This window comes from Ornithorhynchus anatinus, chromosome 5, assembly GCF_004115215.2.
Source record: "Ornithorhynchus anatinus isolate Pmale09 chromosome 5, mOrnAna1.pri.v4, whole genome shotgun sequence".
NCBI lineage: Eukaryota > Metazoa > Chordata > Mammalia > Monotremata > Ornithorhynchidae > Ornithorhynchus > Ornithorhynchus anatinus.
Window position 1 is genome coordinate 101,340,985 of NC_041732.1, and position 22,364 is coordinate 101,363,348.

Sequence of the window (22,364 nt, forward strand, 5' to 3'; positions counted from 1 at the left end):
ATCGGTTTGCTTGTTTCCACCCCAGGGCTTAGTACAGTGCCTGGCACATCTAAGCCCTTAACAAATATCAAAAAAGTACATATGATAATTGTCTGCCAACAGGCACCTAAACAGACACTCAAAAATACATATATTTATTTATATATTTATATGTTTTCCTCTAATATCTTAAATTGGGCCCGCCAATGTGTTATCTCCATTTTATCTCATTTTTCTATGCACTGAATAATAATAGTGGTATTTTTTAAGTGTCTACGCTGCCTGGCACTGTACTAAGCGCTGACGGGGGGGATAAAAGAAAATCGGGTAGGACACACTTCCTGTCCCACATCGGCCTCACAGTCTTTGCCCTCATTTTACAGATGAGGAAAGTGAGGCACAGAGAAGTGAAATGACTTGCCCAAGGTCACACAGCAGGGAGGTGGCGGAGCTGGGAGCAGAACCCAGATCTTTTTGACTCCCGGGCCTGAGCTTGATCCACTGGGTCACACTGCTTGTACAAAGTAAAGACATCAGATCCTCACAAAGCAGGGAAACTCTCCAGAGACTTGACACCCCCTATCTGCTCTAAAGGCGCAGTAATACCATCAGAGATATAATTCTTCAACTAAGTCACATTTAAGTTAGATTAACATGACTCACAACAGGAAAATCGTTCAATAAAATGTAACACTATCTGGGAAACGATTCAGTGAATATATTATTCAGAGCAAGCAATCGCTTGAGTGAAGGTATTATCTGCTGCAGACAATTACTTGGTGAAAATACTACACGGAGTGGGCAAATGTTTAATCAAACCGTTGACAAGGACGGCAATTATTCATAAACAATCATATAATTTTACCCAGTGGAACACATTTACCATACGGCACACACACAATTCGTGACGCTTGAGAAGATCGCTCCACGTGTCAAAATTCTAGATAATTTACGAGCAGCTGAGCAATCCACAGAGCAGTGTTGGCTTGTCATTTCAGAAGTAACCATTTTGTCTGGCCTTAATTTCAGCCACCAGAAACTCCCCTTTAAAGAAAATACTCAAAACAACCTTTCTCAAAACCAGTTTTTCCAATATTCTTAGGGTTTTCCGTCACCCTTATGATAATAATGTTGGTATTTGTTAAGCGCTTACTATGTGCAGAGCACTGTTCTAAGCGCTGGGGGAGACACGGGGGAATCAGGTTGTCCCACATGGGGCTCACAGTCTCATGCTTCCCCTCTTTCCCCAGATCCTCTTTTATATGGTAATTTCCCATTCCCCCCCATCTACACCGTTAATTTCCACTTTAGCTAGATATTGAGATAAGAATCGTAAGAAAGATCCAAAGTGTATTATTCCTTTAGACTTTAAACTCATTGCCAGGGATCGTGTCTACCAACCCTGTTGTACTGTTGTACTGTACTCTCCCAAGCCCCCAGTACAGTGCTCTGCACACAGTTAAGTGCTTAATTCATTCATTCGATAGTATTGATTGAGCGCTTACTATTTGCAGAGCACTGTACGAAGCGCTTGGAATGTACAGATCGGTAACAGATAGAGACGGTCCCCGCCCTTTGACGGGCTCACGGTCTAATCGGGGGAGACGGACAGACCAGAACGATGGCGATAAATAGAATCGAGGGGAAGAACATCTCATTAAAACAATGGCAAATAAATAGAATCAGGGTGATGTACTTCTCATTAACAAAATAAATAGGGTGATGAAGATATATACAGTCGAGCGGACGAGTACGGTGCCGAGGGGATGGGACGGGAGAGGGGGAGGAGCAGAGGGAGAGGAGGGAGAAGAGGGTTTAGCTGCGGAGAGGTGAAGTGGGGGTTAGAGGGAGCTCAGTGTGGGAAGGCCTTCTGGAGGAGGTGAGCTTTAAGTAGGGTTTTGAAGAGGGGAAGAGAATGAGTTTGGCGGAGGCGAGGAGGGAGGGCGTTCCGGGACCGCGGGAGGACGCGGCCCGGGGGTCGACGGCGGGACGGGCGAGACCGGGGGACGGTGAGGAGGTGGCGGCGGAGGAGTGGAGCGTGCGGGGTGGGCGGTGGAAAGACAGAAGGGAGGAGAGGTAGGAAGGGGCAAGGTGATAGAGAGCCTCGAAGCTTAGAGTGAAAAGATTTGTTTCATGTGGAGGTCGATAGGCAACCAATGGAGGTTTTTAAGAAGAGGAGTGACACGCCCAGAGCGTTTCTGCGGGAAAATGAGCCGGGTAGATACCACTGATTGACTGATGGATCGAGGAGATGCAGCATGGCGTAGTGGAAAGAGCCCGGGCTCTGAGAGCCAGGGGCTTGTTTTATTTAATGCAGTAGAGTGGTTTCTGAACCATAGTGACTCCATGAATACATCTCTCCCAGATCACCCCATTTCCATCTGCGATCGTGCTGGTAGTGGATCCGGAGAGTTTTCTTGGTCAAAATCCAGACATGGTTGACCGCTGCCTTCTTCTGAGCAGTAAACTCGAGTCTCCACCCTCGACTCTCTCCCACTGCTGCCCAGTACGGGTGAGTTTTGACTCGTAGCAGATGGCCTGCCATTCGCTAGCCACTTCCTGAGCTAGGAATGGAACGGACAGGCCTCTGCCTGACTCTCCCTCCCATAGCTGAAACTGGTAGAGGACTGGAAACCCTCCAGGTGCCATCCTGAGAGGGGAGAGCGGACGGTACTTGTTTCCTAATTCCAGCTCTGTCCCTCGTTTACTTAAGAATCTGCTATGCTGTGTACTATAAACTGATCATTAATTAGACTCTTCTCCTGCTAGCTACTCTTAAAAGGAGGGTTAAGGTTGGAAGAAAAAGCCTCACCGCGTCCAATCTATCAGTGTTATTTATAATAATGTAATAATAATAATATAATGTTGGTATTTGTTAAGCGCTTACTATGTGCAGAGCACTGTTCTAAGCGCTGGGGTAGATACAGGGTAATCAGGTTGTCCCACGTGAGGCTCACAGTTAATCCCCATTTTACAGAGGAGGGAACTGAGGCACAGAGAAGTGAAGTGACTTGCCCACAGTCACAGAGCTGACAAGTTGCAGAGGCGGAATTCGAACTCATGACCTCTGACTCCCAAGCCCGGGCTCTTTCCGCTGAGCCACGCTGTTTCTCTTGAACACTTACTGTGGGCAGAGCACTGGACCAAGCACTTGGGAGAGTGATAATAATAACTGTGGTATTTCCTAAGAGCTTACTATGTACCGGGCACTGTTCTACTTGCTGGGGTAGATACAAGATAACTGTCTCATGCTGTCGAGTTGATTCCAACCCAAAGCGACACCACGGACACATCTCTCCCAGAAGGTCCCGCTCTCCATCTGCCATCGTTCCGGTAGTGGATCCATAGACTTTTCTTGGGAAAGATCGGGAAGCGGTTGACCATGGCCGCTTTCCGTGCAGTAAACTTGCGCCTCTGCCCTCGACTCTCTCCCGTGCCGCTGCTCCCCAGCGCAGAGGAGTTTGGCTCGTAGCAGATGGCCTTCCGCTCGCTAGCCAATGGCCAAGCTAGGAATGGAATGGACAGGCCTCTCCTTGACTCTCCCTCCCATAGCCGAGACTGGTAGAGTCCTGGAAACTCTCCAGGTGCCACCCTGAGAGGGGACAAGATAATTGGGTTATTATTAATAATAATAATAATGATGGTACTGATTAAGTGCTTATTATGTGTCAGGCACTGTACTAAGCACCGGGTAGATACAAGATAATCGGGCTGAACACAGTCCCTGTCCCACATAGGACGCGCAGGCTTCATCCTTATTTTACAGATGAGGTAACTGAGGCACAGAGAAATGAAGTGACTTGCCCAAGGTCAGATAGCTGACAGGTGGTAGAGCCGGGATTAGAACCGGGTCTTTCTGACTCCCAGGCCCGTGCTCTATCCACTAGATCGTGTTACTTCTCAAATCCAAGGGTACAAATTCAAGCGCGAGGGTGACGCGGAATAATGTTAATGTTGGTATTTGTTAAGCGCTTACTATGTGCCGAGCACTGTTCTAAGCGCTGGGGTAGACATAGGGGAATCAGGTTGTCCCACGTGGGGCTCACAGTCTTAATCCCCATTTGACAGATGAGGGAACTGAGGCGCAGAGAAGTGAAGTGACTTGCCCAGAGTCACACAGCCGACAAGTGGCAGAGCTGGGATTCGAACTCATGTGCCCTGACTCCAAAGCCCGTGCTCTTGCCACTGAGCCACGCTGCTTCTCGCGGAAGGGAAAGGGAGTAGGAGAAATGAGAGCTCAGAGCACAGTAAGTGCTCAAAAATACATCGATTAACTCTGCAGCAATATTACGTGAGACATATTATTATTATGCCATATTAGTGACAAATCCAAACACATATTATCATAAATTTATTTGAAAGAGCAGTCTGTTAGCATTGTCTTATATGAATATAACATGTACATATCTGTAATTTTATTTATTTTGATTGATGCCCGTCTATCCCCCTCTAGACTGTAAGCTCACTGTAGGCAGGGAACGTGTCTGTTGGTTGATGTATTGTACTCTCCTAAGCCTTAGTACAGTGCTCTGTACACAGTAAGTGCTCAATAAATATGATTGCATGAAAGAATAATGAGGATCAGGGAGAACACAAAAAGCATTAGGCCCAGATAATGCAAAAGTCAGACTTCAACTGATTATTTCCCACCACTCTTTTCTCACCAAAATTTCATCTGCGTCACCAGCAAGTAGCAAAATGGATTGATCTGTGTGGCACCTTTTTTCCCAGTTCCTGTCCTCAGACTTCTGGCGGAGGTGATAATGAGGTGAGCAGAAAAACGGGGCTAGGGTAAACTGACTAATCAGGCTTCCCAGATGGAGATTCGACAGCATAAAATAACAAAGCCAGAGAGGCTTGAGGAGGATCAACACAGGGAAAAAAGGTGTAACCCTTCATTACTAAGAGACTCAGGATGTGATAGAAAAGTGTCCCTCTAGACATGAACTAATCACCTATCAATCGATTAATGCATGGAATTTATTGAGGGCTTTCTGTGGGCACAGCTCTGTACTAAGCGCTTGGGAGTGTCAAGTAGACCTACGCATACAAATAAATAGCTAAGGGACTGAAATGCACTCTAAGGAATCGCCCTGCCAGTCAATCAGTGATATTTATTGAGAGGTTACTTTGTGCGGAGCACTGTACTGAGCATTTGGGAAAGTATAACAGAGTATTGTTCCCTGCTCTTAAGGGGCTTATAGTAATGTTTCCCCCCGTCCTCGGACTGTGAGAGGAAAGAGTGGCTTTTAGTGATGTAGTGAAGGTTGAATCGACAGGATCTGGGGACAGATTGAATATGTGGGTCGAGTGAGAGAGGACCGCCCAGCCTCCTGTCTCTCCCCACCCCAGTCCAGACTTCATTCTGCTGCCCAGATCATTTTTCTACAGAAACGTTCAGGACATGTCACTCCACTCCTCAAAACACTCCAGTGGTTGCCATCTACCTCCACGTCAAAGAAAAATTCCTCACCTGACTTTAAAGCAGTCCACCACCTTGCCCCCTCCTGCCTCACCTGGCTTCTCTCCTTGTACGACCCAGCCGGCACACTTGGCTCTTCTAATGCTAAAATTCTCACGGCCCCTCCTTCTCCCCTGCCTCTCCTCTGACCCCACATCTACGTTCTCCCTCTGGCCCGGAAGGCCCTCCCTCCTCACGTACGACAATCACTCCTTATTCACTCATTCACTCATTCATTCGTATTTATTGAGCGCTTGCTATGTGCAGAGCACTGTACTAAGCGCTTAGAATGTACAGATCGGTAACAGAGACAGTCCCTGCCCTTTGACAGGCTTACGGTCTAATCGGGGGAGACGGACAGACAAGAACATTGAATATTGAAAGCCCATCTCCTCCAAAAGGTCTTCCCAGACTAAGCGCTCCCTTTTCCTCTTCTCCCACTCCCTTCTGCTGCACCCTGACTTGCTCCCTTTGCTCTTCTCCCCTCCCAGTCCCACAACACTTTTGTACATATGTGTAATTTTATTTATTTGTTTTGACGTCTGCCTCCCTGACTCTAAACTGTAAGTTTGTTGTGGGCAGGGATTGTGTCTGTTCATTGTTGTATTGTCCTCCCCCAAGCGCTTAGTGCAGTGCTCTGCACACAGTAAGAGCTCAATAAATACAACTGAATGAATGAATACCACGGACTCTATTTCCCCTATCTATAATTCATTTTGTCTACACCTCTAGGCTGAAAGCTTCTTGTGAGCAGCGACCTACCAACTCTTGTATTGTATTTTTCCAAGTAATTAGTACAGTGCTCTGCACAAATTAAGTCCTCAAATAATGCCATCGATCAGTTTTACAATACCACAGCTACCTGCCCTAAAACACCTTATAATCTTGTGAGGGTAGGGGACGGACACTAATGTAAATTAGTGTAAATGAATGTAAATCAATGTAAATTAATGGTTGAGGGAAACCACAGAGAATGAAGATTGTAATAAAGTAAATGTGGGAAAGTGAGAAGCAACCTGGCTTAGTGGAAAGAGCGCGGCTTGGGAGTCAGAGGTCATGGGTTCTAATCCCACTTAGCGGGGTGACTTTGGGCAACTCGCTTAACTTCTCCGTGCGTCATTTCCCTCATCTGTAGAAGGGGGATTAAGACTGTGAGCCCCTGGTGGGACAACCTGATTACGCTGTATCTACCCTTAGAGCAGTGTTTGGCACATAGTAAGCGCTTAACAAATACCATTATTACTGTAACTACTAATAATAACTGTGGTATTTGTTAAGTGGTTATTATGCGCCAGAAACTCTACTAAGCACCGGGGGTGGTGGAATGCAAGCAAATTGGTTTGGACACAGTCCCTGACCCACATCAGGCTCACAGTCTTAATCCTCATTTTACAGAAGAGGTAACAGAGGCACAAAGAAGTGATTTACCCATGATCCCACAGCAGACAATTGGGGGAACGGGGATTAGAACCCAGCTCCTTCTGACTCCCAGGCCCGTGCTCAATCCACTAGGCTATGCTGCTTTTATGGGGGTGTAACGGGGAATCGGCCCGCTCGAGAGAAGCAGCAGTTAGCGGAGAAATAGGGTGGGAAGTTGACAGATTTAATCAGGGAAATTTTTCCAGTTGTACCTTAATACCTTAAACCGTTTTTTTTCTTTTTTTTTCTGCCTTTGTATCATTTACCTTCGTCAAAATCAATGGGGAAAGATATTTGGGGGCAAGAACTCTGGAAATATGAGGACTCTTTTTGTTAAGTCCTGAAAAGAAACAAAATCTAAGCTCTTGTAGAACATGGAGTCTTAGTATCGAGTCAAGTAGGGCTTCATTCAAAAGAAAAACAAGAACGTTCCTTCCAAGAAACCACCCACATTTAAACTTCTTAACTAGAGGAGCCAATGGGCGTTGACTTAGGTAAACTGAGGAGACCTCATTGAAGAAGAAGCTCTTTCTGCTCTCCCAGGCCAGGGTATTCAGAGAGTCTAAATCTTATCCAACTCTTGAACTTTTTTAGAATTAGTTAATGATCCTTCTGCTTCGTCTGCAGGTTGCCAAATAAAGTTGGCAAAGATTGTCCCAACAAGACTCTGAATTTTGTGTCTCAACTCTCAATTAAATGTCACGCTATCCAAGTTGGCATTTTCTACTGCAGGAATCAGCCTCTGAGGACTTGATTCAATAGCTGAAAGGAAAGGCAGTTTGGTGTAAACTGGGCAACGGATGATGGTCCAATATACGACATTTTCTTCTTGGAGAGTGTAGAATGTATTCAGAGAATCAAAATAATCCATATATGAGGCAGCTTAGGGTCAGAGTAGATGATTGGAGGAGCCAGAGAAAGACACTGAGAAGGAACGGCCATAGAGAGAGGAGGAGAACGAGGAGAAGAGAGTGTCGGCGAAGCCCAGTTTAGACAATGTTTTCAGGAGGAAGGGGTGGTCCACAGTGTCGAAGGCAAGGACGACTAGGATGGAGAAGAGGCATTAGATTTAATAATGTTGGTATTTGTTAAGTGCTTACTATGTGCAGAGCACCGTTCTAAGCGCTGGGGTAGACACAGGGGAATCAGGTTGTCCCACGTGGGGCTCACAGTCTTCATCCCCATTTGACAGATGAGGGAACTGAGGCCCAGAGAAGTGAAGTGACTCCCCCACAGTCACACAGCTGACAAGTGGCCGAGCTGGGATTCGAACTCATGACCTCTGACTCCAAAGCCCGTGCACTTTCCACTGAGCCACGCTGCTTCCCGATTTGCAAGATTTGCAAGAGGGAGGTCACTGCTGATCTTAGAGAGGTCAGTTTCCACAGAGCTCATTTCTAGACTGGGAGCTCGTTGCGGGCAGGGAACGTGTCCCCCAGTCTGTTGTACTGCATACTCCCCAGTGCTTAGTACAGTGCTCTGCATATAGTAAGCGCTTAATACCGCCGATGAGGACGACGAGCGAAGGGGGTGGAGGCCGGATTGCAAAGGATTGAGAAAAATCTGTCAATTTCCCCCCCCATTTCTCCACTAACTGCTGCTTGTCTGAGGCATGCCGATTCCCCACTACACCCCAAGGTTCATTTCTGGGTTCCCTTCGATTCTCCCTCTATACCCACTTCCTTGGAGAACTCATGATTCCCAAATCTCCTTCTCTGCGGGATCTCCCTTCCTCCTGCCTTCTGGACTTCTCTACGTGGATGAGCCACCAACACCTCAAACCTTAACATGTCCAAAACAAACATCCTCCTCTTCCCACTCAAACCCGATCCCTCTGCTGACTTTTCTATCACTCTAGATAACACCACCATCCTCCCTGTCTCACAAGTCCACAACCTCAGCATTATCCCAGCGTCATCGGTTGTCATTCAGCCCACATGTTCAATCTGTCACCGAATCCTGTTGATTTTTCCTTCACGTCTCTGGATTGGCCCCTTACTTTCCATCCAAACTACGACCAAATTGATCCAGCGCCTGGCTCATAGTAAGTGCTTAAAAAATACTATCATTATTATTAATAATATTACTCCAGCATTTAGAAGAGTGTTTGACACACTGTAAGCGCTTAACATGTATCACTAAAAAAAAATGAAGTGACTTGCTGTGTGATCGTGGGTAAGTCACTTAATTTATCTGTGCCTGTTACCATGTTTGTACAGTAGGGATTAAAAACACGTTCTTCCACCTTATTATCTGGTATCTACCCCAGTGCTCTGTACAGTGCTTGGCACAAAAAAAGATCACAGTTAGTATTTAACTTGCTGCCTGACCCACTGCACGCTGGGCCCATGCCATGGCCTCCGAAGTAGCGTGGTATAGTGGATAGAGCCCGGGCCTGGGAGTCAGAAGCTCATGGGTTCTAATCCCGGCTCCGCCACTTTTCTGCTGTGTGACCTTGGACAAGTCACTTCACTTTCTTCACTTCATTTGCCTCAGTTCTGTCTGTAAAATGGGGATTGAGACTGTGAGCCCTATGTGGGACATGGACTGTATCCAACCTGATTTGCACGAATCCACCCCAGGGCTTAGTTCAGTGCCTGTAAGTTCTTAACGAATATCATAATTATTATTATTTTTATCATTATGGCCTTGGGCAAATCCTGATGCCACACTTGGATCATGGTCGGCTTTTGCCCACACATCCACACCGGTGAAAGGCAACCCGGGCCCCGTGCCAGCATGGAAGGCTTCGGTCCAGATGGCTCAGCTTGGCATCGGGCAGCAGCGTGGCCATGTGGCTACAGCCTGGATCTGGGAGTCAGAAGGACCCGGGTTCTAATTCCAGTTCTGCCACTTGTCTGTTGTGTGACCTTGGGGAAGTCAGTTCACTTCTCTGAGCCTCAGTTCCCTCATCTGTAAAATGGGGATTAAGACTGGGAGCCCCGTGTGGGACGGGGACTGTGTCCAACCTGATTAACTTGTATCTAACCCAGTGCTTAGAACAGTGCTTGCCACATAGTAAGTGGTCAACAAATACCGCAATTATTATTATTAATGGGAAAAGAGGAAATGAGGGCTTAGTCAGGGAAGGCCTCTTCTTAGAGGAAATGTGCTTTAAATAAGGCTTTGTTAATCAGTGTTATTGGGGCAGGTATTGTCTCTATCTGGTGCTGAACTTTACATTCCAAGCAATCAGTACAGTGCTCTGCACACAGTAAGCGCTCAATAAAGAAGATAGAGAAGCAGCGTGGCTCAGTGGAAAGAGCACGGGCTTTGGGGTCAGAGGTCATGAGTTCGAATGCCGCCTCTGCCACTTGTCAGCCGTGTGACTGTGGGCGAGTCACTTCACTTCTCTGTGCCTCAGTTACCTCATCTGGAAAATGGGGATTAAGACCGTGAGCCCCACGGGGGACAAGCTGATTCCCCTGTGTCTACCCCAGCGCTTAGAACAGTGCTCTGCACATAGTAGGCGCTTAACAAATACCAACGTTATTATTAATAAATATGATTGAATGAATGAATTGAGCACTCACTGTGCAGGGCACCGTACTAAACGCCTGGGAGAGTAAAACACGACAACATAACAGACACATTCCCTGCCCACAACAAACCTACAGTCCACCACCAACAGGGAGCCGGGGTCTGCCCGCCTCTCCCGTCTCTTGATCGTCTCCTCGGACCGGTGCTCACGTTGCCTGACCAATGAGTCTGCGCCTGGATCTCGCTATACTTTTCAAGCGTTCAGTACGGCATGCGCGCTCAGAAGGCCCTCGGTAAATACCATCGATCGGTCGACTGTCGGGGTAGATATCGATTGGTCGGAAACTCTGATAACCCACCAACATCTCTCCTGCATTCCTATAGCAGATCGGTGGCATTCTAAAAGCACCCGAGGGCTTCATAAAACCAAAACACGGCCAAATGCTTTCCCCCCCTCTCATTCTTCTGTCAGGCGCAAGAATGATCTCAGACTCCAAATCACTGAACGTCTTCCCTGCAGGAGAGGAATTAAAAACCCTTCTGACTTAGGAACAGAGGTCTGCAGGCGGACATGAGCTGCATTCCAAGCAGTCCCCAGAGCCTAGCCTCAGTTTGCTTCACCATCTGCGTGTAGATTATGAGGTAGAGTTTTGGGGGGGGGGGGGACACACGGCTTTTCTCGTCTTTTTTTTTTAATAGTATTTGCTAAAAGCTTACCTTGTGCCAGCCCCTGTACTAAGCACTGAGGTAGACCCAAGCTAATCGGGTTGGACACGGTTCCCGACCCACAGTTCACAGTCTTAATCCCCGTTTTGCTGATCGAGAGTGAGAGTCCTGTGTGAGACGGAGACTATGACCAACCTGATTGACTTGTGTCTACCCCAGTGCTTAAAACAGTGTCTGGTACATGGTAATAACAGTAAGAATGTTGTTGGTATCTGTTAAGCGCCTACTGTGTGCCGAGCACCGTTCTAAGCGCTGGGGGAGATACAGGGGAATCAGGTTGTCCCACGTGAGGCTCACGGTTAAACCCCATTTTTCAGATGAGGGAACTGAGGCCCGGAGAAGTGAAGTGACTTGCCCACAGTCACACAGCTGACACGTGGCAGAGTTGGGAGCGCTTAGCAGATGTTATTTAAAAAAAATGCGGTTCCTCAAAGACTTCATCCCCACTGCTGGGCTTCAGAAGTACATGCTTCTAATTTTGCGATCAATCAGTCGTTATTTATTGAGCACTTACTGGATGCCGAACATTGTGCTAAGCGCTTGGGAGAATGCAATAGAGCTGATTAGACATATTCCATGCCCATATGAGCTTACAGTCTAGGAGGGAAGATAGACGTGAATATAAATAAATAAATTGCAGATACATAGGTGCCATGAGGCTGCGGGAAGAGTAAATAAAGGGAGCAAATCAGTGTGACGCAGAAGGGAGTGGGAAAAGAGGAAATGAAAACTCTTTAATTTTGCCAGTTTTCCCTACACTTCCCCGCAATGCACCCATTTTTCTTTTCCTTTTCCAGGGAAGCTTAGGCGTTGTGAAGTTTAGAGAGCATTTTCTACTTATTTGTGCTTGTTAATTTTTTTCTTAATGTATTCGATTCAAAAATCAATTCCTCCCCATTGGTGTCAGACGGGAAAGAAGTGAGATGACTCATTATAAGTATTTTCTTTTCTTTCTTTTTAATTAAAGTCTCCTGCCCCCAAAAGATGCTCCATTGGTAATTCTGAAGCCTGTAGTTTTCTGTCTTCAGAGCAAAGAGGATTAATCAGAGTAAGGAAAAAGGGTCCTACCCCAATCCACCCCCTTTTTACTTTAAAATTGCTCCACAGGACGCTCTAGAGGAAGGTCAGTTTTGCCAAGAATTATCTCTTGTTTCATTGTTTCCAGCAAAACTATTGAAAATCACACCTCGGGGGAATTAATGATAATAATAATAATAATAATAATAACAGTATTTGTTAAGCACTTACAATGTGCAGAGCACTGTTCTAAGCGCTGGAGTAGACGAGTCAGTCATTTTTAGAGAAGCAGTGTGGCTCAGTGGAAAGAGCCCGGGCTTGGGAGTCTGAGGTCATGGGTTCTAATCCCAGCTCCGCCGCTTGCCAGCTGTGTGACTTTGGGCAAGTCGCTTAACTTTTCTGTGCCTCAGTGACCTCATCTGTAAAATGGGGATTAAAACTTTGAGCCCCACGTGGGACGACCTGATCACCTTGTACCCCCCAGCGCTTAGAACAGTGCTGTGCACATAGTAAGCGCTTAACAAATTCCAACATTATTAGATGAGGGAACTGAGGCCCAGAGAATAATAATGTTGGTATCTGTTAAGCGCTTACTGTGTGCAGAGCACTGTTCTAAGCGCTGGGAGATACAGGGTAATCGGGTCGTCCCACGTGAGGCTCACAGTTCATCCCCATTTTCCAGATGAGGGAACTGAGGCCCAGAGAAGTGAAGCGACTCGCCCACAGTCACACAGCTGACCAAGTGGCAGAGCCGGGAGTCGAACGCATGACCTCTGACTCCGAAGCCCAGGCTCTTTCCAGTGAGCCGCGCTGCTTCCCCAGTGAGCTTACAGTGTAGAGGGAGAGACAGACGTGAAAATAATTAAGGAAATTAGACTATGTCCCCTCTCAGGATTACACCTGGAGAGTTTCCAGTCCTCTACCAGTCTCGGCAACGGGAGGTGAGTCAAGCAGAGGCCTCCCCATTCCATTCGTAGCTCGGCCGGTGGCTAGCGAGCGGCGGGCCATCGGCTACGAGTCAAAACTCCCCCGTGCTGGGCGGCGGCGGCGCGGGAGAGAGTCGAGGGCCGGGACTCGGGTTTACCGCGTGGAAGTCGGCAGTGGCGATCCACTTCCGTATTTTTACCAAGAACACTCTTAGGATACGCCACCAGAATGACTGTAGATGGGGGCGGGGCGGGCCGTGAACGTGGTAAGCACTTAATAAATACAAACATGCCTCTTAGGTCGGGTGGATGTGAGTAGCTCTCTAGCTCGGGAACGGAGAGCCGACTGGGTGAGGATCCCGGGGGATCAGTGGCTGAGGAGAACGCGCAGAGATTTTCTGTTCGTTCATTCATTCCATAGTATTTATTGAGCGCTTACTCTGTGCAGAGCACTGTACTAAGCGCTTGGAACGGACAAATCGGTAACAGATAGAGACGGTCCCTGCCCTTCGACGGGCTCACGGTCTAACCGGGGGAGACGGACAGACGAGAACGGTGGCGATAAATAGAATCAAGGGGATGAACATCTCATTAAAAAAATTGCAAATAAATAGAATCAAGGCGATGTTCCGTTCCTTGGCCCCGGACTCTCACGACTGTTACCACCGTCACCACAACCCCCCGCTGACCTCCTTGCCATGCTTGCCGGTCAATGGATAAAGGTAGTCTCTGTACCTTGTTCTCGTCTATCTCGCCACTGACCTGTCGCCACATCCTGCCTCTTCCTATCTGACAGAAAATCATTCTCCCACGTGGGGCTCGCAGTCTTAATCCCCATTTTCCAGATGAGATAACTGAGGCACAGAGAAGTTCAGTGAATTGCCCAGTCACACAGCTGACAGGTGGCGGGGCCGGGATGAGAACCCACACTGTCTCTGACCCCCAAACCCGGGCTCTTTCCACTAAGCCACGCTGCTTCTATCCACCCCAGCGCACAGAACACTGCTTGACACATAGTAGCCACTTAACCAGTACCATAATTATTAATGATTATTATTACTCCTTACCCATCTCCTCCTTCAGGCCTAAAAAATCCCTCTCCTTCATATTCGACATTCTACCAGTCTTCCCACATCCCAAACCCTCCTAAATGCACATCTCCTCCGAGAAGCCTGACCGAAGGCACGACTTTTCCAAGAGGCCTTCCCCAGTTGAGTCCTCATTTCCTCTTCTCCCAGTCCCTTCTGCGTCACCCTGACTGCTTTTTTCAAGGAGGGCTATTATCGGGAGAAATTCCGGAATTCCTTCATCTTCAGGCTGAAAGGTGATTGGCTCAGTGGAAAGAGCGCGGGCATGGGAGTCAGAGGTCCTGGGTTCGAATCCCGGCTCTGCCACTTGTCACCTGTGTGACTGTGGGCAAGTCACTTCACTTCTCTGGGCCTCACTTACCTCATCTGTAAAATGGGGATGAAGACTGTGAGCCCCACGTGGGACAACATGATCACCTTGTATCCCCCCAGACCTTAGAACAGGGTTTTGCACATAGTAAGCACTTAACAAATGCCATCACTTTTTTTTGTTTGTTTGTTCGACTTACCTAAACTGAATAGAGTGCCTGACCTAAATGAGCTTCCAGAATGGCCACGACGATGGACAGTTTGAATTCGGCGCAGACGTTTGCTTGCACTTTATATCTGGCCTCCAAATGCTAACTAAACGTATAATTTGTAAAGGCATTAAGCCTTGGAGAGCTGGTTGAAAAATGCTCACTTCCTCCATAGCTAACAAATCAAATGTAATGAACAAGAATTGAGAAAATGAACACTGAGATATCTTCACCTGCAGCCAACTGAGGAATGTAAAGTTTCCTTTCCCCAATCATTTCTTTCGCCGTTTTAACTTCTCCATATTTTCTTCTAGTAGCCATTGTCACCTAAAGCTTATTTTTGGAAAACGAGGAAGAATTCATCCGTAGGCCAAGACAATATAATTGTCCGAAAGGGATATCCTAGATCAGTCAGTCAGTGGTTTTTATTGTTTACCAAGTAGAGTGGCATTATATGAAACGCTTGGGTGTTGTTCAGCATAATAACTGTGTGCTTACTGTGTGCCAAGCATTGTATTACGCACTGGGGAAGATACACAATAATCGGGTCCTATACAGTCTAAACAGGAGGGAGGACAGGTATTGAATCCCCATTTTGTAGATGAGGGAACTGAGGCACAGAGAAATGAAGTGATTGGCTCAAGGTCACTCGACAGGTAAGTGATAAAGCCGGGATTAGAACCCGGGTCCTCTGACTCCCAGGCCTGTGTTCTTTCCACTGGGCCATACAGCTTCAGCTCCTGGCTCTTGATCTTGCAATCTAATGGGGGAAGAAGGACAAAAATTTATTTAAAATAGTGGAACCTCTCACCCTTGTTTAGTTCCGTCTTTAATGGAGTTGTCAAGTTGTACCTCAATTGAATTCAACTGCCAAAAGAGGTCTCCTTCACTGAATCAAAACAGATCCAGTGTTCTTATTATCCATATTTAAAATAATAGAGTCTCTTGCTGCAACCAGGACAAGACTCAATTAGTCCTGAAGGACGGAGAATGAACGCTAAGTGCTACTTAGATTCGATTTTAAGCATCCCAGGGGAACAGGAAGCAAGACTGATTCCCACCTGCACATTCCCTCATTCAGTCGGTCAGTCGGTCAGTCGTATTTATCGAACGCTTCTGTGTGCAGAATACTGTACTAAGCACTTGTGAGAGTACGATATAACAATCAACCGACACATTCCTTGCCTGCAACGAGCTTACAGTCTAGAGGGGGAGACAGTCACCGATATAAAGAAATAAATGACAGATATGGACGTAAGTGCTGTGGGGCTTGGAGGCGGAGTTGAATAAAGGGAGCAAGTCGGGGCGATGCAGAAGGGAGAGGGAGAAGAAGAAAGGAGGGCGCAGTCAGGGAAGGCCTCTTGGAGGAGAAGGGCCTTGCATCAGGCTTCGACCGAGGAGAGAGCAATCGTCTGTCAGAAAAGAGGAGGGCGGGCGTTCCAGACCAGAGGTAGGATGCGGGCGAGACGTTAGCGGTAAGATAAATAATAATAATGATAATGATGACGGCATTTGTTAAGCGCTTACTGTATGCCAAGTGCTGTTCTAAGCGCTGGGGCGGGGGGGGATACCAGGTAATCAGGTTGTCCCACGTGGGGCTCACAGGCTTAATCCCCATTTTCCAGATGAGATAACTGAGGCACAGAGAAGTTAAGTGAATTGTCCAAAGTCACACAGCTGACAAGTGGCGGGGGCAGAGATGAGAACCCACTGTCTCTGACCCCCAAGCCCGGGCTCTTTAATAATAATAATAATGTTGGTATCTGTTAAGTGCTTACTATGTGCCGAGCACCGTTCTAAGCGCTGGGGGAGCTACGGGGTCATCGGGTTGTCCCACGTGAGGCTCACAGTGAAGCCCCATTTTACAGATGAGGTAACTGAGGCCCAGAGAAGTGAAGTGACTTGCCCACAGTCACACAGCTGACAAGTGGCAGGGCTGGGATTCGAACCCATGACCTCTCACTCCCAAGCCCGGGCTCTTTCCACTAAGCCATGCTGCTTCTCTCCACCCCAGCGCACAGAACACTGCTTGACACATAGTAACCACTTAACAAGTACCGTGATTATTAATGATTATTATTACTCCTTGCCCATCTCCTCCTTCAGGCCTAAAAAATCCCTCTCCTTCATATTCGACACTCTACCGCTCTTCCCACATCCCAAACCCTCCTAAATGCACCTCTCCTCCGAGAAGCCTTCCCAGACTAAATTCTTATTCTCTTATCCACCTTCCCCTCACCATCGGCTACGTACCTGGCTGTACACGCCTCAAGTCTTTTGATGCCCCTTCCATCCCCGCAACAATCGTGTACACGTTCTTATGCTCCCCCATTTTCCTATAGATTTTCCCGTTCGTAGCCCCCTTTTCCCCCCTCAGGGTCGCACCTGGGACGTTTCCAGTCCTCTACCAGCCTCGGCTACTGGAGGGAGAGTCAAGCAGAGGCCGAACCGTTCCATTCCTAGCTCGGCCAGTGGCTGGCGAGCGGCGGGCAACCCGCCGCGAGTCAAAACTCCCCCGGGCCGGGCGGCAGCGGCACGGGAGAGATTCGAGGTCGGAGACTCGAGTTTACCGCGCGGAAGGCGGCAGTGGTAAACCACTTCTGGATTTTTACCAAAAAAACTCTGCGGATCCACCACCGCAATGATCGCAGATGGCGAGCGGGACGTCCTGGGAGAGATGTGTCCGTGGAATCGCTACGGGTCAGGAACGACTCGACGGCACAAGACGGGATTCCCCCTTTAGACTGGAAGTTCCTTATGGCCGGAGGTCGTGTCCACCATCTCTATTATATCATACTTTCCCAGGTGGTCGGTACGGTGCTCTGCACACAGAAAGTGCGCAATAAATACAATCGAATGAACCCCAAGGCTATGTTCTTTGATGATAATAGTGTTGGTATTTGTTCATTCAATATTGAGCGCTTACTATGTGCAGAGCGCTGTACTAAGCGCTTGGAATGAACAAGTCGGCAACAGATAGGCACCTACTATGTGCAGAGCACTGTTCTAAGCGCTGGGGGGGATGCAGGGGAATCAGGTCGTCCCTCGTGAGGCTCACGGTCATCATCCCCATTTTCCAGATGAGGGAACTGAGGCCCAGAGAAGTGAAGTGACTCGCCCACAGTCACACAGCTGACAAGCGGCAGAGCCGGGATTCGAACTCATGACCTCGGACTCCCAAGCCTGGACTCTGTCCACTGAGCCACGTTGGTCATGCCGATGTGGATCAAGTTTGTGCACAGAGACCAGATATAATATTTTACATCCGTCGATGCTCTGTGCAGCACACTGAAGTGATAATGCTAACTGGGGTTTCCGTTATGCGCTTACTGTGTGGCAAGCGCTGTGCAGATAGAAGACAACCGGGTCAGACACAGTCCCTGTCCCACATGGGGCTCACAGGCTAAATAGGAGGGAGAACGGGTATTGAAACCCCATTTTGCCTATGTGGAAATAAGAATAATGTTGGTATTTGTTTGTTGGTATTTGTTAAGCGCTTCCTGTGTGCCAAGCACTGTTCTAAGCGCTGGGGTAGAAACAGGATAATCAGGTTGTCCCACGTCGGGCTCACAGTCTTCGTCCCCATTTTCCAGATGAGGTCACTGAGGCACCCAGAAGTGAAATGACTCGCCCGAAGTCACCCAGCTGACAGGTGGCGGAGTCGGCATTCGAACCCATGACCTCTGACTCCTAAGCCCGGGCTCCGTCCACTGAGCCACGCGGCTTCTCTAAACTGAGTCGCAGACAAATTAAGTGACTTCCCAAATCACCCAGCAGACAAGCGATAGAGCTGGGATTTGAACTTGCTTCTCGGACTCCAAGATCCCCACAAGAGGCGGGGCGGCTTTAGTGGCCAAAGCCCGGGCTCGGGAGTCCCAGGTCGCGGGTTCTAATCTCAGCTCCGCCACGTATCGGTTGTGTGGCTTTGGGCCAGTCGCTGAACTTCTCTGGGCCTCAGTGACCTCATCTGGAAAATGGGGATCAAGAGCGTGAGCCCTACACGGGACGACCTGATTACCTTGTATCTACCCCAGCGCTTAGAGCGGTCCCTTGGCACACGGTAAGCGCTTAACCAATACCGCCATCATTATTATCATTTCCACCGGGCCACGCCGCTTCTCTTCCGTGCTGAGAGCTCGGAGAATCCGATAGAGGTAGAAGCTTGAAGGCTAGGGAGTGTTTCTAATTCCCACCTGCGTACTCTTTTCCAGTGCTCGGGTACAGTGCTCTGCACGCACCAGTTGTTTATTAAAAGATGAGTAACTGAGGCCAGAGGAAATGAAGCGACTTGCCCGAGGTCACGCAACAGACACGTGGCGGAGTGGGGGTTAGAACTCAGGTCCTCTGACTACCAGGTCCTTACTTTTCCCACGGAGCTAGGCCGTGCTTTTTCTCAACAGCATAAAGCTCACCAAGTGAGAGTATAAATATGGCGTGGCTCAGTGGAGCCGGAATTCGAACTCACCACCTCTGACTCCCAAGCCCCCGTTCTTGCCACTGAGCCACGCTGCTTCTTGAGACTGTGAGCCCCGCACGGGACAGGGACTGTGCCCGACCCGCAGTGTCTGGCACATGGTAGGTGCTTAACAAATTCCACAGTTATTGCTACTATTATTTTTGTGCCACGGATGCCTGATTCTTATGCTTAGATGCTTAGAGAAGCAGCGGGGCTCAGTGGAAAGAACCCGGGTTTAGGAGTCAGAGGTCAGGGGTTCTAATCCCGCCTCCGCCACTTGTCAGCTGTGTGACTTTGGGCAAGTCACTTAACTTCTCAGTGCCTCGGTGACCTCATCTGTAAAATGGGGATGAAGACTGTGAGCCCCACGGGGGACGACCCGATAACCCTGTATCTACCCCAGCGCTTAGAACAGTGCTCGGCACATAGTGAGCGCTTAACGAATGCCAACATTATTATTCTTCACATAACGAAGACCCTGCTTTTGGGGGTTTGTGTGGGTTTGGGAAAAGGAGAATGAGGTCTATGGAAAAAGCCTTCTCTATATTATGGTGCGTGTTAAGCGCTCACTCTGTGCCGGGCTCTGTACTAAGCACAGGGGTGGGCACGAACAAATCAGGTTGGACACGGTCCCTGTCCCATATAATAATGGTGGTATCTGTTAAGCGCTTACTATGCGCAGAGCACTGTTCTAAGCGCTGGGATAGATACAGGGTCATCAGGTCGTCCCACGTGAGGCTCACAGTTAACCCCCATTTGACAGATGAGGGAACTGAGGCACCGAGAAGCGAAGTGACTTGCCCACAGTCACACAGCTGACAAGTGGCGGAGGCGGGATTCGAACTCATGGCCTCTGACCCCCAAGCCCGGGCTCTTTCCACTGAGCCACGCTGCTTCTCTAGCCAGATGGGGCTCACCGTCTCAATCCCCATTTTACGGATGAGGTCACTGAGGCCCAGAGAAGTTAAGTGACTTTCCCCAGGTCACACAGCAGACAAGGGGCGGATCTGGGATTAGAACCCATGACGTTCTGAGTCCCGGGGCCCGCTCTCTATCCACTACGCTATGCCTCTTAGCTCATATAGTAACTGCAATAACTATGGTACGGGTTAATAATAGTGATAATAATAATGTTGGTATTTGTTGAGCGCTTACTATGTGCAGAGCACTGTTCTCAGCGCTGGGGTAGACACAGGGGAATCGGCTTGTCCCACGTGAGGCCTCATAATAATAGTATAATAATACTTCATAATAACAATAATGATAATAATATTTGTTAAGCACTTACCGTGTGCCGAGCACTGTTCTAAGCACTGGGATACAAGTTAATCAGGTTTTAATCATGATTCGTGTCCCACATGGAGTTCACTGTCTTAATCCCCGTTTTACAGAGGAGGAAAGTGAGGCCCAGAGAAGCGAAGTAGTTGGTATTTGTATGTGGTGTTTGTTCAGCGCTTACTATGTGCAGAGCACCGTTCTAAGCACTGGGGGAGATACAGGGGAATCGGGTTGTCCCACGTGGGGTTCGCGGTCTTCATCCCCATTTTCCAGATGAGGTAACTGAGGCCCAGAGAAGCGAAGTGACTCGCCCACAGTCACCCAGCTGCCAAGTGGCGGAGGCGGGATTCGAACGCGTGACGTCTGACTCGCGAGCCCGGGCTCTTTCCACTGAGCCACGCTGAAGTGACTTGCCCAAGGTCCCACAGCAGACACGTGGCAGCGCTGAGATTAGAACCTAGGTCTTCTGAATCCCAGGTTCAGGCTCTTTCCACTAGGCCGGCTACTCATCCGAATCCTGGGAAGGCTCCATTGCTTGGCACATAGGACGCGTTAGAAGCAACGTGGCCTAGTGGAAAAAGCCCGGGCTGGGGAGTCGGGGGTCGCGGGTTCGAATCCCGTCTCTGCCACTTGTCTGCTGCGGGACCTCGGGCAAGTCACTTCACTCCTCTGGGCCTCAGTCACCTCATCGGTAAAATGGGGATGACGACTACGAGCCCCACGGGAGACAACCCGATGACCCTGTATCTACCCCAGCGCTTAGAACGGTGCTCGGCACATAGTAAGCGCCTAACAGATACCAACCTTAAATGCCGCCGTCATTATCTCCCACGGATAAATCTCCCCCGTCTTTATCGACGGTTTAAAGGCGACAGGGATGGCCTGCTGGTTGTCCTGAATGTAGAGTAGAAGTGGTTTCTCAGAGCAGTCCGATACCTAGGTCTCTAGTGACCAATTATTTTAAGACTTCAAGGATCTGTTTTGGTGAATCAAACAGAGGTATCTATTGAGCGCTTACTGTGTGCACAGCACTGCTAAATTTAAAGTCTCTCGTTAGGACTCCCGCCGTTCCCTAGAGATCTACTGTAACCTAGGGCCAAGAATCATTTTAAGCCCCGTGTCCCCCTCGGCGCGATAAAGAAACTCGGTCTGGCCTAATGAACTCACTTTACCTTTCGGAAGACGCGAACGACGCGTAACGAGAGGCCCGTGGGGGAGCGTAACGGTTTTCGTTTCCGAAAGCCGTTGCATTAGGTTACACCGAGAAAAGGGCAACGGAGGTGGAATTAGCATTTTAAAAACCGAACTGCGGGCGGGCGGCGCCGACTTCATTTCTTTTAGACAGACACGGGCCGGGTTAACGGTGTTTCCCGGGAAACACGCTTGTCGCTCCTGAGTCCCCATTCGGGGACTTTCCCGGAAACGGTGTTAATTACTCAGTAACACCCGTTAACGTTACGACGAAGAGATCGAACTCATCTCTTCCCCGTTCCCATTTTTCCAAACTCCAGTGACCCACAGCATTCGGCTCAGCGGAAAGAGCCCGGGCTTCGGAGTCAGAGGTCATGGGTTCGACTCCCGGCTCTGCCGCTTGTCAGCCGTGTGACTGTGGGCGAGTCGCTTCACTTCTCTGGGCCTCAGTTACCTCATCTGGAAAATGGGGATTAACTGTGAGTCTCACGTGGGACGACCCGATGGCCCTGTATCTCCCAGCGCTTAGAACAGTGCTCTGCACATAGTAAGCGCTTAACAGATACCGATATTATTATAATCCCGGCTCCGCCGCTTGTCAGCTCTGTGACCTTGGGCAAGTCACCTAGCACAGAGTAAGCGCTTAACAAATGCCATCATTATTATTATTATGTCCCTATCCGTAATTTCTTTTAACGTCTCCCTTCTCCTCCTTGTAGAAGGGGAACTTGTCTACCAACTGGGTTGTATTGTAGTCTTTGAAGCGCTTAGTATGGTGCTCTGCACACAGTAAGTGCTCAATAAATACAATTAATTGATTGATAG

At 48.6% G+C, this 22,364-nt stretch overlaps 1 non-coding gene across 1 annotated transcript; it reads right to left on the reverse strand.

The window, feature by feature from the left end:
• Window positions 1–3,443: 3,443 nt before the first annotated feature.
• Window positions 3,444–3,581, reverse strand: LOC114812725. Its single transcript, XR_003760376.1, has one exon. It is a non-coding gene; the product is annotated as a small nucleolar RNA SNORA7 (small nucleolar RNA).
• Window positions 3,582–22,364: the final 18,783 nt, after the last annotated feature.